Consider the following 13,157-nt stretch of genomic DNA (forward strand, 5'->3'; position numbering starts at 1 on the left):
CCCCACAGCATTTGTGTATATTTGTACATACGTATTACTCTATTTTATTAATGATGTATATATAGCTATAATTCTGTTGATTTTGATGGTGTTAACACCTGTCTACTTGTTTTGCAAGTCTGTCTCCCCCTTTTAGACTGTGAGTCCATTGTTGGGTAGGGACCATCTCTATATGTTGCCGATTTGTACTTCCCAAGCGCTTAGTACAGTGCTCTGCACAAAGTAAGCCTCAATAAATATGATTGATTGAATGAACGAATGAATGGAGAGCTTTGAAGCCAATAACGAGGGATTTTTGTTTGATACGGCAGTTGATTCATTCAATCGTATTTATTGAGCGCTTACTGTGTGCAGAGCACTGTACTAAGCGCTTAATGATGATGATGGTATTGGTTAAGCACTTGCTTGCCATCTGCCAAGCGCTGTTCTAAGAGCTGGGGTAGATACAAGGGAATCAGGTTGCCCCACGTGGGGCTCACAGTCTTAATCCCCATTTTACAGATGAGGTCACCGAGGCACAGAGAAGTGAAGTGATTTGCCCAAGGTCACACAGCTGATGAGTGGTGGAGCCAGGATTAGAACCCACGACCTCTGACTCCCAAGCCCGGGCTCTTTCCATTAAGCCATGCTGCTAATCTTGATAGGCAACACTGGATATTTTTGAGGAGGGGGGATGACAGGCCTTGAACGTTTTTATAGGAAGATAATCTGGACAGCAGAGTGAAGTATTTGTAATAATAATAATAATAATAATGGCATTTGTTAAGTGCTTACTATGTGCAAAGCACTGTTCTAAGCGCTGGACATATTTATTATCTATTAATGATGTGTATATATCTATAATTCTATATACCTATTTTGATGGTATCGATGCCTGTCTACTTGTTTTTTGTTACCTGTCTCCCCTTTCTAGACTGTGAGCCCATTGTTGGGTTGGGGTTGTCTCTATCTGTTGCCGAATTGTAGTTTCCAAACGCTTAGTACAGTGCTCTGCACACAGTAAGCGCTCAATAGATACGATTGAATGAATGAATGAAAGTCTGGACTGAAATGGGGAGGGACAGGAGGTTGGGAGGTCAGAAAGGAGGCCGATGCAGTAATCCAGTCGGGATAGGATGAGAGATTGTACGAACATGGGGCCCCCGCAGCGAGCGGCGGGCCGTTTCCTGCCGGTTCCCCGAGTCGTGTCGGCCAAGGTACGCGGTCACTCGACCCGATGGGTTCCGCGGCCCGTTGAGTTTGGCCCGGGCGCAGCAGGTGCGGAGGTTCGGGAAAGCCCGGAGCTGGAGGAACCGGGCCGAGCACAGCTGCAGGAGTCAGGCCGGCGGCGGGGGTGAGCGGCCTGTCGTTGTGGAGTGACGAACGGTCATCCCCCAGCCCGGTGCGTTGGCCAAGAAGACGGAGCAGGAGGCTGACCAGTCCGCCTCCCTGGGCCGGAGACCTTCCTGATCACCAGACAGTGTTCAATCAATCAATCAACGGTATTGAGCGCTTACAATGTGCAGAGCACTGTACTAAGCGCATGGGAGAGGACAGTACAGCAGAAGTAGGCACTTTCCCTATCCATAACGAGCCTACAGGCTAGAGGGGGAGATAGACATTAATGAGTAAATCATTTATAACCTATAATGATAAATCAGGGCGGGCAGATAATGCAGAGGCCGCCTGGATGTGGAAGCACGTGACGGTGGTGACACACCGCACGCGGAGAAGCCGGCGGGTTCGCTGGAATGTGCCCATTGTTTACCACTGCTTTCCTCGGGCAGAGCGGGGTGAGGGCGCGGGCCCCACTGGAGCCACGCCGAGCGAGCTTGGCATGCCTCTCGCATGCTTCCGACATCGTTTGGTCTTTGGCCACGTCAGAGCTGTGTTTTAGGATTCTGGCCCAAGTCACACCGAGTTATCCCGGGCTAGCGCCCAGACGGCGCGCTTGGCCCAGCACGAGGGGCCGACGCCCGGGAGCGGGGAGAACCCGGTGTCCGGGGGTGACGGGAGGATGAGCGCGGAGCGGGACCCGGACGGGACACAGGCGCCTCGGTGAAGCTGGAACCCCGGGATTGGCCGGACTTCCCTTCTTTCCAGTTTGGGAAAACCCGGACCCGGGCCGCGCTTCCTCAGAGCACGCCGAGAGGCGAATCCAGCTCAGACCCTGCGCTCGCTTCTTGTCCTCGTACATTTCTAGCAGTCTTATTTTTAACAGGAATAATTCAGTTCCCGTAATAGAGCTAGATGATTTCATCTTTCACTCCCACTTTGTCTTAAAAATATATTCAAGGGCAGAAACTCCCCTGGCCACCCTGTTATCCAGTGTGTGTTTTTAATTTTATATATATTATATATTATAATATAGGGGGAGGGAGATGCACGCAGACGAAGGGAGATGAGTGCCCTGGCGTTCAGCAGTCCCGCTGACGGATAGCGTCCCGTCATTCTGACTCTTCGCTCTTTCCAGTGTCGTACTCGGTCTTGTTAAATCCTGTCAGATTTTCCCTTACCGCATATTATATATAATATACATATAGGGGGAGGGAGATGCGCTCAGACGAAGGGAGATGGGTGTCCTGGCGTTCAGCAGTCCCGCTGACGGATAGCGTCCCGTCATTCTGACTCTTCGCGCTTTCCAGTGTCGTACTCGGTCTTGTTAAATCCTGTCAGATTTTCCCTTACCGCATATTATATATAATATACATATAGGGGGAGGGAGATGGGTGTCCTGGCGTTCAGCAGTCCCTCTGACGGATAGCGTCCCATTCAGGTGTCGTACTCGGTCTTGTTAAATCCTGTCAGATTTTCCCTGACCGCATTTCCCAGGTCCGCCCCTTCCTTTCTCTCCAAAAGGCCACCCCTCTGATAACCACTGTATCCTAATCCTCCTCATCCCCTCTCTCTCTCGATGGCATTCAACACTGTGGACCACCCACTTCTGGAAACGCCAGTCTTGGTATTTCTGACAGATTTCCCCGCTGAGAAGCAGCGTGGCTCAGTGGAAAGAGCCGGGGCTTTGGAGTCAGAGGTCGTGGGTTCGAATCCCGGCTCCGCCACAAGTCTGCCGTGTGACCTTGGGCAAGTCACTTCACTTCTCCGAGCCTCAGTTCCCTCATCTGTAAAAATGGGGATTAAGACTGTGAGCCCCCCGTGGAACAACTTGATCACATTGTATCCCCCCCCAGCGCTTAGAACAGTGCTTTGCACGTAGTAAACGCTTAACAAATGCCATTATTATTATTATTAGTTCTCCCGTGGCCTCTTTGGCCAGTCCACCTCCGTCTTTTTCCCTGGCTTATTCCTTGCCTTCCATCCCTACCTCATCTGCAGATGTTCCTTAAGTTTCTGTTCCTTAGGGCCCTCCTCACTGTGTGCGCTCTCTGTCTCTCTCTCTCTCTCGTTCTTTAGTTTTGGACAGCACTGTGCAGACGCTTAATAAATCCCTATTATGGACCCAACTGCCCCCCCAGTGCAGATGGTTCCCTAAATTGACCTCGCTAACCCCGACTTCTCTTTCGGCTACCTCGCGTTGCCTCCGGTGAGGTCCTTTCGGTACTTGAAGCAATCACTTTGTTCAAAACTGCCCTTGACATCTTCCCTCCCTCCCCTCCTCCTCCGAAGGAGGTTTCCCCTCCCGGTCGACCCTGTCTGTCAAGGCCTGTATATATGTATATATGTTTGTACATATCTATTACTCTATTTGTACGTATTTATTCTATTTATTTTATTTTGTTAATATGTTTTATTGTCTGTCTCCCCCTTCTAGACTGTGAGCCCGCTGTTGGGTAGGGACTGTCTCTATATGTTGCCAGCTTGTATTTCCCAAGCGCGTAGTACAGTGCTCTGCACACAGTAAGTGCTCAATAAATACGAATGAATGAATGAATGAATGAATGAATGAATGAAAGGCCCCATGAAGCCTTGACCTTCTCCCAAGTTCTTCTCTGAAGGTGTCTCTCTCCAGTCGGGCGTCGGATCCTTCCGGCTTTTTTCTCCTCAACATCTCTGGGATTCCGCCCCTTCCCCTCCATCCAGACGGCCACCACGCCGGGCCCCGTGCTTGTCATGTCCCAGCTTTTGGACCGCCCCAGGCCTCCCAGCCTCTCCTCGCTGTGGACCATTCCTTACCCCACTGCTCGGATCTGTGTTTTCAAAGGTTGTTCTGCATAGGACTTTCCACTCCTCGGGAGCAGCGGGAATGGCTGCTCCATTCCTCTTGGGATCAAGCAGAAACGCTGAACTAAACACTGGGGTAGAGATGAAGTGTGGGCTAGTGGATAGTTGGGTAGGGACTGTTGGGTAGGGACCGACTCTATATGTTGCCAACTTGGACTTCCCAAGCGCTTAGTACAGTGCTCTGCACACAGTAAGTGCTCAATAAATACGATTGAATGAATGAATGAATGCATTACTCTATTTTACTTGTACATATTTAGTCTATTTTATTTTGTTAATATATTTTGTTTTGTTGTCTGTCTCCCCCTTCTAGACTGTGAGCCCGCTGTTGGGTAGGGACCATCTCTAGATGTTGCCAACTTGTACTTCCCAAGCGCTTAGCACAGTGCTCTGCACACAGTAAGCGCTCAATAAATACGATTGAATGAATGAATGAATTACTCTATTTTACTTGTACATATTTAATCTATTTTATTTTGTTAATATGTTTGGTTTTGTTGTCTGTCTCCCCCTTCTCGACTGTGAGCCCGCTGTTGGGTAGAGACCGTCTCTAGATGTTGCCAACTTGTACTTCCCAAGCGCTTAGTCCAGTGCTCTGCACACAGTAAGCGCTTAATAAATACGATTGAATGAATAAATGAATGATAGAGCTTGAGCCTGGGAGTTAGAAGGACCTGGGTTCCCATCCTGGTTCTGCCTCTGGTCCTTCTGTTGACCTTGGGCAAGTCAGTTTCCCTGTGCCTCAGCTACCTCAGTTGTGAAATGGGGATTTAGATTGTGAGCTCCATGTCGGGCATGGACTGTGTCCAACCCGAAGCAGCGTGGGCTCAGTGGAAAGAGCCCGGGCTTTGGAGTCAGAGGTCGTGGGTTCATATTCCAGCTCTGCCAATTGTCAGCTGTGTGACCTTGGGCAAGTCACTTGACTTCTCTGTGCCTCAGTTACCTCATCTGTAAAATGGGGATGAAGACTGTGAGCCCCCCATGGGACAACCTGATCACCTTGTAAGTGCTGATCACCAGGGCTTAGAACAGTGCTGTGCACATAGTAAGTGCTTAATGAATACCATTATCATTATTATTATTATTATTAATATTATTTGCTTGTATCCTCCCCAGCACTTAGTATAGTGCCTGGCACATAGTAAGCACTTAACCCATGCCACAGTTATTATTATTATTGTTGTTGTTACTGTTATTATACATGGTAATCAAGTCCCACAGGAGACTTACAGTCTTAGTAGGAGGGAGAACAGGTAATAATAATAATAATGATGGCATTTGTTAAGCGCTTACTATGTGCAGAGCACTGTTCTAAGCGCTGGGGAGGATGCAAGGTGATCAAGTTGACCAATGTGGGGCTCACAGTCTTAATCCCCATTTTCCAGATGAGGTAACTGAGGCTCAGAGAAGTTCAGTGACTTGCCCAAGGTCACACGGCAGACGTGGTGGAGTTGGGATTCGAACCCATGACCTCTGACTCCAAAGCCCATGCTCTTTCCACTGAGCCACGCTGCTTCTTCCCAATAATAATAATAATGGGAATAATGGGAATAATAATAATGGGATGGGATGGGAATAATAATAGTAATAGTAATAATAACGATGGCATTTATTAAGCACTTACTATGTCAAAGCACTGTTCTAAGCGCTGGGGAGGTTACACAAGGTGATCAGGTTGTCCCATGGGGGACTCACAGTCTTAATCCCCATTTTCCAGATGAGGGAACTGAGGCCCAGAGAAGTGAAGTGACTTGCCCAAAGTCACACAGCTGCCAATTGGCGGAGTTGGGATTCGAACCCATGAACTCTGACTCCAAAGCCCGGGCTCTTTCCACTGAGCCACACTGCTTCTCTGTTGAATCCCCATTTTGCAGGTGATGGAAGTGAGGCACAGAGCAGTTAATCGACTTGTCCAAGGTCACACAGCATACAGGTGATGGAGCTGAGGATTAGAACCCAGGTCCTTCTGCCTGCCAAGCCCGTGCTCTAACCAAATGGCCACTTAGCTTCTTGCTTGACTTGTCATATCCTCCCAACTGCCACCTCAACACTTAGGCACGTCTACCTATAAAACTTGTGTGTGTGTGTATGTGTGTATATATACACTTGTGTGTTTGTGTGTGCATACAGCCTCTTGTACTTTACAATTTAAGCACTTCCTCATCTATATATTCATCTTTCCTTTGCTATTTTCCTCCTGTCGGTAAGGGATTTTTGTGTTCATCGTCCCCTTTAGGTACGTGAGAGCAGGGATATGTCTCCCAGCTCTGTTAGGATAATATAATAATAATAATTGTGGTATTCGTTAAGCACTTGCTAGGTGTCAGGCGCCGGGTTCGATACAAGAAGCAGCGTGGCTCGTTGGAAAGAGCCCGGGCTTGGGAGTCGGAGGACGTGGGTTCTAATCCCGGCTCTGCTACTTGTCCGCTGTGTGACCTTGGGCCAGTCACTTAACTTCTCTGTGCCTCAGTTACCTCATCTGGAAAATGGGGATTAAGACTGTGAACCTCATGTGGGACAACCTGATTACTTTGTATCCCCTCCAGCGCTTATTCATTCATTCATTCAGTCATATTTATCATCATCATCATCATCATCAATCGTATTTATTGAGCGCTTACTATGTGCAGGACACTGTACTAAGCACTTGGGAAGTACAAATTGGCAACATACACAGTCCCTACCCAGCAGTGGGCTCACAGTCTAGAAGTGCTTAGAACAGTGCTTGGCACAAATGCCGTCATTATTATTATTATTATTATTGTTGTTATTATTATTATTATTAAGTTAATCTTGTTGGACAGTCCCAGCGTTACTTGGGAGTCTTGAGGGGAGAGAGAACAGGGATTAAGTCCCTGTCTGACGAGTGGATAGAGCACAGGCCTGGGAATCAGAAGGTCCTGGGTTCTAATTCTGGCTCTGCCCCTTGCCTGCTTGTGACCTTGGGCAAATCACTTCACTTCTCTGGGGATTGAGACTGTGAGCCCTACGTGGGACAGAGACTGTGTCCAACCCAGTTTGCTTGTATCCGCCCCAGCTCTCAGTACAGTGCCTGGCACATAAGCGCTTAGTACGGTGCTCTGCACATAGTAAGCGCTCAATAAATACAATTGATGATGGCACATAGTAAGCGCTTTGCACATACCAGAATTGTTATTTTTATTATGAGGAAACTGAGGCCCGGAGAAGTTAGTGGCTTGTCCAGGGTCACACAGCAGACAAGTGGCAGAGCCGGAATTGGAACTCAGGCCTGGGCTCTTTCCACTAGGCCACGCTGCCCCCTCTGCACAGCAGAGTAGGCGCTCAGTACAGTCCTTTTGAGTGGTGCAGGCAGGTGTGATGAAAGAGCAGGACCATCTCTTCTTGTTATTGGTGAGGTGGATGACATCGCGTCATTGGGGTCGGGTGAAGTAACCCTGGCTATTGCGCTTTGCGTTCATAATAATAATAATAATAATAATGGGATTTGTTAAGCGCTTACTAGGTGCAAAGCACTGTTCTAAGCACTGGGCGTGGCTTGCCATTTTCCCACCTTTCAGGGGCCTTTCCTCTCTGCCCCTCATGTTGTAATCCTCCCTCTGCCCATCCGCCAAGCTAACTCTCTTCCTCCCTTCAAGGCCCTACTGAGAGCTCACCTCCTCCAGGAGGCCTTCCCACACTGAGCCCCTTCCTTCCTCTCCCCCTCGCCCCCCTCTCCATCCCCCCATCTTACCTCCTTCCCTTCCCCACAGCACCTGTATATATGTTTGTACATATTTATTACTCTATTTATTTACTTGTACATATCTATTCTAAATTTAAATTTATTAAATTTATCTAAATTTATTTTATTTAGTTAGTATGTTTGGTTTTGTTCTCCGTCTCCCCCTTTTAGACTGTGAGCCCACTGTTGGGTAGGGACTGTCTCTATATGTTGCCAATTTGTACTTCCCAAGCGCTTAGTACAGTGCTCTGCACATAGTAAGCGCTCAATAAATACGATTGATGATGATGATGATGATGATGTGAGCCCACTGTTGGGTAGGGACCGTCTCTAGATGTTGCCAACTTGGACTTCCCAAGCGCTTAGTCCAGTGCTCTGCACACAGTAAGCGCTCAATAAATACGATTGATGATGATGAAGGTGCAGTCTGTCAGCTGGTGCCTCCGGCCATCTGGGCAGGAATTTTCTCGGTCACGCTGCCTTTCTGTCGTGCCCGGGGCCCGTGCTCAGTCATGGTGGTCAAGTGGTGTGGCCTTCGAGGCCCGGGTGAGGACATTAGCTAATCTAATTAGCTAATCTAATCTAATTAGACTGTGAGCCCACTGTTGGGTAGGGACTGTCTCTATATGTTGCCAATTTGTACTTCCCAAGCGCTTAGTACAGTGCTCTGCACATAGTAAGTGCTCAATAAATACGATTGATGATGATGATGATTAGCTGTTTGCTTTCTTGGGACTCTGGCAGATTCGGGAGAGTAAAGGTGACCTAATTCTCCCACCTCTGCTAAAAGAAAAGAGAAGCGGGAATCGCGTGGGCCCTTTCTTGCCGCCAACCCCCTGCCCACGTCCCACCTCTGGCCTGGACCTCCCTCCCCACTTCTCCTGCTGGCAGAGGATCACTCTTCCTACCTTCAAAGCCTTAGTGCTCTGCACCCAGTAAGCGCTCAATAAATACGATTGATTGATTGATGATTAAAACCACATCTCCCCTAAGAGCCCGCTGCTGGGTAGGGACTGTCTCTATATTTTGCCAACTTGTACTTCCCAAGCGCTTAGTACAGTGCTCTGCACACAGTAAGCGCTCAATAAATATGATTGATTGATCGATTCCCCGACTAACCCCTCATGTCCCCCACTTCCTCTCCCTCCCGCGTCACCTGTGCTTTTGGATTTGTACCCTTTAAACAGTTTTCCATTCCCCCCCACCCTCAGCCCCACGGCACTTTTGTGCATTAGCCGTAAAGTCTTTCCACGTCTGCCTCCCCCTCTGTTGTACAGTTCCCTCCCTTTTCCTTTCCTTTCAATCAGTCAATCAATCAATCAATCGTATTTATTGAGCGCTTACTGTGTGCAGAGCACTGTACTAAGTGCTTGGGAAGTACAAGTTGGCAACATATAGAGACAGTCCCTATAGAGAAGCAGCGTGGCTCAGTGGAAAGAGCCCGGGCTTTGGAGTCAGAGGTCATGGGTTCAAATTCCAGCTCCGCCAGTGGTCAGCTGTGTGACTTTGGGCAACTCACTTCACTTCTCTGTGCCTCAGGTCCCTCATCTGTAAAATGGGGATGAAGACTGTGAGCCCCCCATGGGCCAACCTGATCACCTTGTAAGTGCTGATCACCAGCGCTTAGAACAGTGCTTTGCACATAGTAAGCACTTAATAAATGCCATTATTATTATTATTACTATTACCCAAGAGTGGGCTCACAGTCTAGAAGGGGGAGACAGAGAACAATCCAATCGTATTTACTGAGCGCTTACTGTGTGCAGAGCACTGGACTAAGCGCTTGGGAAGTACAAGTTGGCAACATTCATTCATTCATTCATTCAGTTGTATTTATTGAGCACTTACTGTGTGCAGAACACTGGGCTAAGCGCTTGGGAAATACAAGTTGGCAACATTCATTCATTCAGTCATATTGAGCGCTTACTGTGTGCAGAGCACTGGACTAAGTGCTTGGGAAGTATAAGTTGGCAACATTCATTCATTCAATCGTATTTATTGAGCGCTTACTGCATGCAGAGCACTGGACTAAGCGCTTGGGAAATACAAGTTGGCAACATTCATTCATTCATTCAATCGTATTTATTGAGCTCTTACTGCGTGCAGAGCACTGGACTAAGCGCTTGGGAAGTCCAAGTTGGTAACATATAGAGACGGTCCCTACCCAACAGCGGGCTCACAGTCTAGAAGGGGGAGACAGAGAACAAAACAAAACATATTAACAAAATAAAATAAATAGAATAAATATGTACAAATAAAATAGAGTAATAAATCCGTACAAACATAGATACATATATACAGGTGCTGTGGGGAGGGGAAGGAGGTCGGGGGGGGATGGGGAGGGGGAGAGGAAGGAGGGGGCTCAATCTGGGAAGGCCTCCTGGAGGAGGTGAGCTCTCAGTGCTCAATAAATACCATTGATTGATAGACTGATGATAATAATTGCGGTATTTGTTAAGCGCTTACGATGTGCCAAGCACTGTTCTAAGCACTGATATAGATGCAGGGTAGACAAGTGGTCCCATGTCGGTCTCACAGTCTTCATCCCCATTTTACAGATGAGGTAACTGGGGCCCAGAGAAGTGAAGTGACTTGCCCAAGGTCACACAGCAGACAGGTGGCGGAGCTGGGATTTGAACCCATGACCTTTTGACCCCCGGGCCCCTGCTTTATCCACTGGGGCATGCTGCTTCTCTGATCCTCAGTGCTCCCAGGTATTGTAGACTGCAAATAAATCTGGGCCTGGGCCGGGACCGTCTGCTTGAGAAGGGAGAGAGTCTAACTCGCGGTCCTGCTTACTGTGTCGCCCGTCACCGTGGGAGCCGGGAGGAAGGGGGATAAAAGGGGGCTTATAGGATTAAAAACCAAGTTGGGAACAGGCTAGGCGGCAATGAGGTTTTTAATAGAAACAAATATATTTGAGTTTGCCCGACTGTTCCGTTCGCTGCTGGCCGACGTTCCTTGCTCTGTTTTCCTCCTAATTCATTCAGTCGGATTTATTGAGCGCTTACTGTGTGCGGAGCACTGGACTAAGCGCTTGGGAAGTCCAAGTTGGCAACATCTAGAGACGGTCCCTACCCAACAGTGGGCTCACAGTCTAGAAGGGGGAGACAGAGAACAAAACAAAACGTATTCAGAAAAGAAAATAAATAGAATAAATATGTACAAATAAAGTAGAGTAATAAATACATACAAACATATATACATATAGACAGGTACAGCTCCGCTCGGCTCCACTCGGGTTTGTTTAGCTCCAATCGGGTTCCTTCCTTCCTTCCTTCCTTCCTTCCTTCCTTCCTTCCTTCCTTCCTTCCTTCCTTCCTTCCTTCCTTCCTTCCTTCCTTCCTTCCTTCCTTCCTTCCTTCCTTCCTTCCTTCCTTCCTTCCTTCCTTCCTTCCTTCCTTCCTTCCTTCCTTCCTTCCTTCCTTCCTTCCTTCCTTCCTTCCTTCCTTCCTTCCTTCCTTCCTTCCTTCCTTCCTTCCTTCCTTCCTTCCTTCCTTCCTTCCTTCCTTCCTTCCTTCCTTCCTTCCTTCCTTCCTTCCTTCCTTCCTTCCTTCCTTCCTTCCTTCCTTCCTTCCTTCCTTCCTTCCTTCCTTCCTTCCTTCCTTCCTTCCTTCCTTCCTTCCTTCCTTCCTTCCTTCCTTCCTTCCTTCCTTCCTTCCTTCCTTCCTTCCTTCCTTCCTTCCTTCCTTCCTTCCTTCCTTCCTTCCTTCCTTCCTTCCTCCCTCCCTCCCTCCCTCCCTCCCTCCCTCCCTCCCTCCCTCCTTCCCTTCCTTCCCTTCTTTTCTTTTTTCTTTCTTCTCTCTCTCTTTCTTTCTCTCTCTCTCTCATATTTATTGAGCGCTTACTGTGTGCAGAGCACTGTACTAAGCGCTTGGGAAGTCCAAGTTGGCAACGTCTAGGGACGGTCCCTACCCAATAGTGGGCTCACAGTTTAGAAGGGGGAGACAGAGAACAAAACAAAACATATTAACAAAATAAAATAAATAGAATATGTACAAGTAAAATAAATAAATAGAGTAATAAATACATACAAACATATATACATATCTACAGGTACAGCTCCGCTTGGCTCCACTCGGGTTTGTTTAGCGCCACTCGGGTCCTTTCGGCTCCACTAGGGTCCTTTCATTCATTCAATCGTATGTATTGAGCGCTTACTGTGTGCAGAGCACTGTACTAAGCGCTTGGGAAGTCCAAGTTGGCAACATATAGAGATGGCCCCTACCCAACAGTAGGCAAATTATTCCGTCTTAGGATAAACTTCGAAAGTATTAAGGCCTGACTTCTTGTGCAGGCTGCGGGCTTGGGAAGTCCAGCCTGACCTTGAAGTGGGTTTCGATTCTGATTCCACCTCCCCAAGCCCACTCCTGCCTCGCCGTCCCGGCATTTTCGGGCTAGTGCTGGGGGTCATAATAATAATAATAATAATGATGACATTTATTAAGTGCTTACTATATGCAAAGCACTGTTCTAAGCGCTGGGGAGGTTACAAGGTGATCAGGTTGTCCCACGGGGGGCTCACAGCCTTCATCCCCATTTTGCAGATGAGGTCACTGAGGCCCAGAGGAGTGAAGTGACTTGCCCAGAGTCACCCAGCTGACAATTGGCGGAGCCGGGATTTGAACCCATGACCTCTCACTCCAAAGCCCGGGCTGTTTTCCACTGAGCCACGCTGCTTCTGGGCACGGTCATCTGGTGGCCGCCCATCATCATCATCATCATCAATCGTATTTATTGAGCGCTTACTATGTGCAGAGCACTGCACTAAGCGCTTGGGAAGTACAAATTGGCAACATATAGAGACAGTCCCTACCCAACAGTGGGCTCACAGTCTAAAAGGGGGAGACAGAGAACAAAACCAAACATACTAACAAAATAAAATAAATAGAATAGATATGTACAAATAAATTAAAGAAATAGAGTTTAAAAAAAAATATGTACAAACATATATACATATATACGGCAGAGGCCAAGAGAGCGGGCTGATGGGCTGGGAGCATCAGTAGGAATGCTGGTCCTAATATTAATAATATTAATAATAATAATAATCGTCAAGCACTTACTATGTGTCAAGCACTATTCTAAGCACTGGCTTGTACTTCCCAAGTGCTTAGTACAGTGCTCTGCACACAGTAAGCGCTCAATAAATACGATTGATTGATTGGGTAGACATAAGCTAATTAGGTTGGACACAGCCCCAGTCCCTCTTGGGGATCAGTTTTCATCCCCATTTCACAGACGCGGTAAGTGAGCCACAGAGAAGTTAAGTGACTTGCCCAAGGTCACACAG

Source organism: Tachyglossus aculeatus, chromosome 3 (genome assembly GCF_015852505.1).
Source record: "Tachyglossus aculeatus isolate mTacAcu1 chromosome 3, mTacAcu1.pri, whole genome shotgun sequence".
Classification (NCBI taxonomy): domain Eukaryota; kingdom Metazoa; phylum Chordata; class Mammalia; order Monotremata; family Tachyglossidae; genus Tachyglossus; species Tachyglossus aculeatus.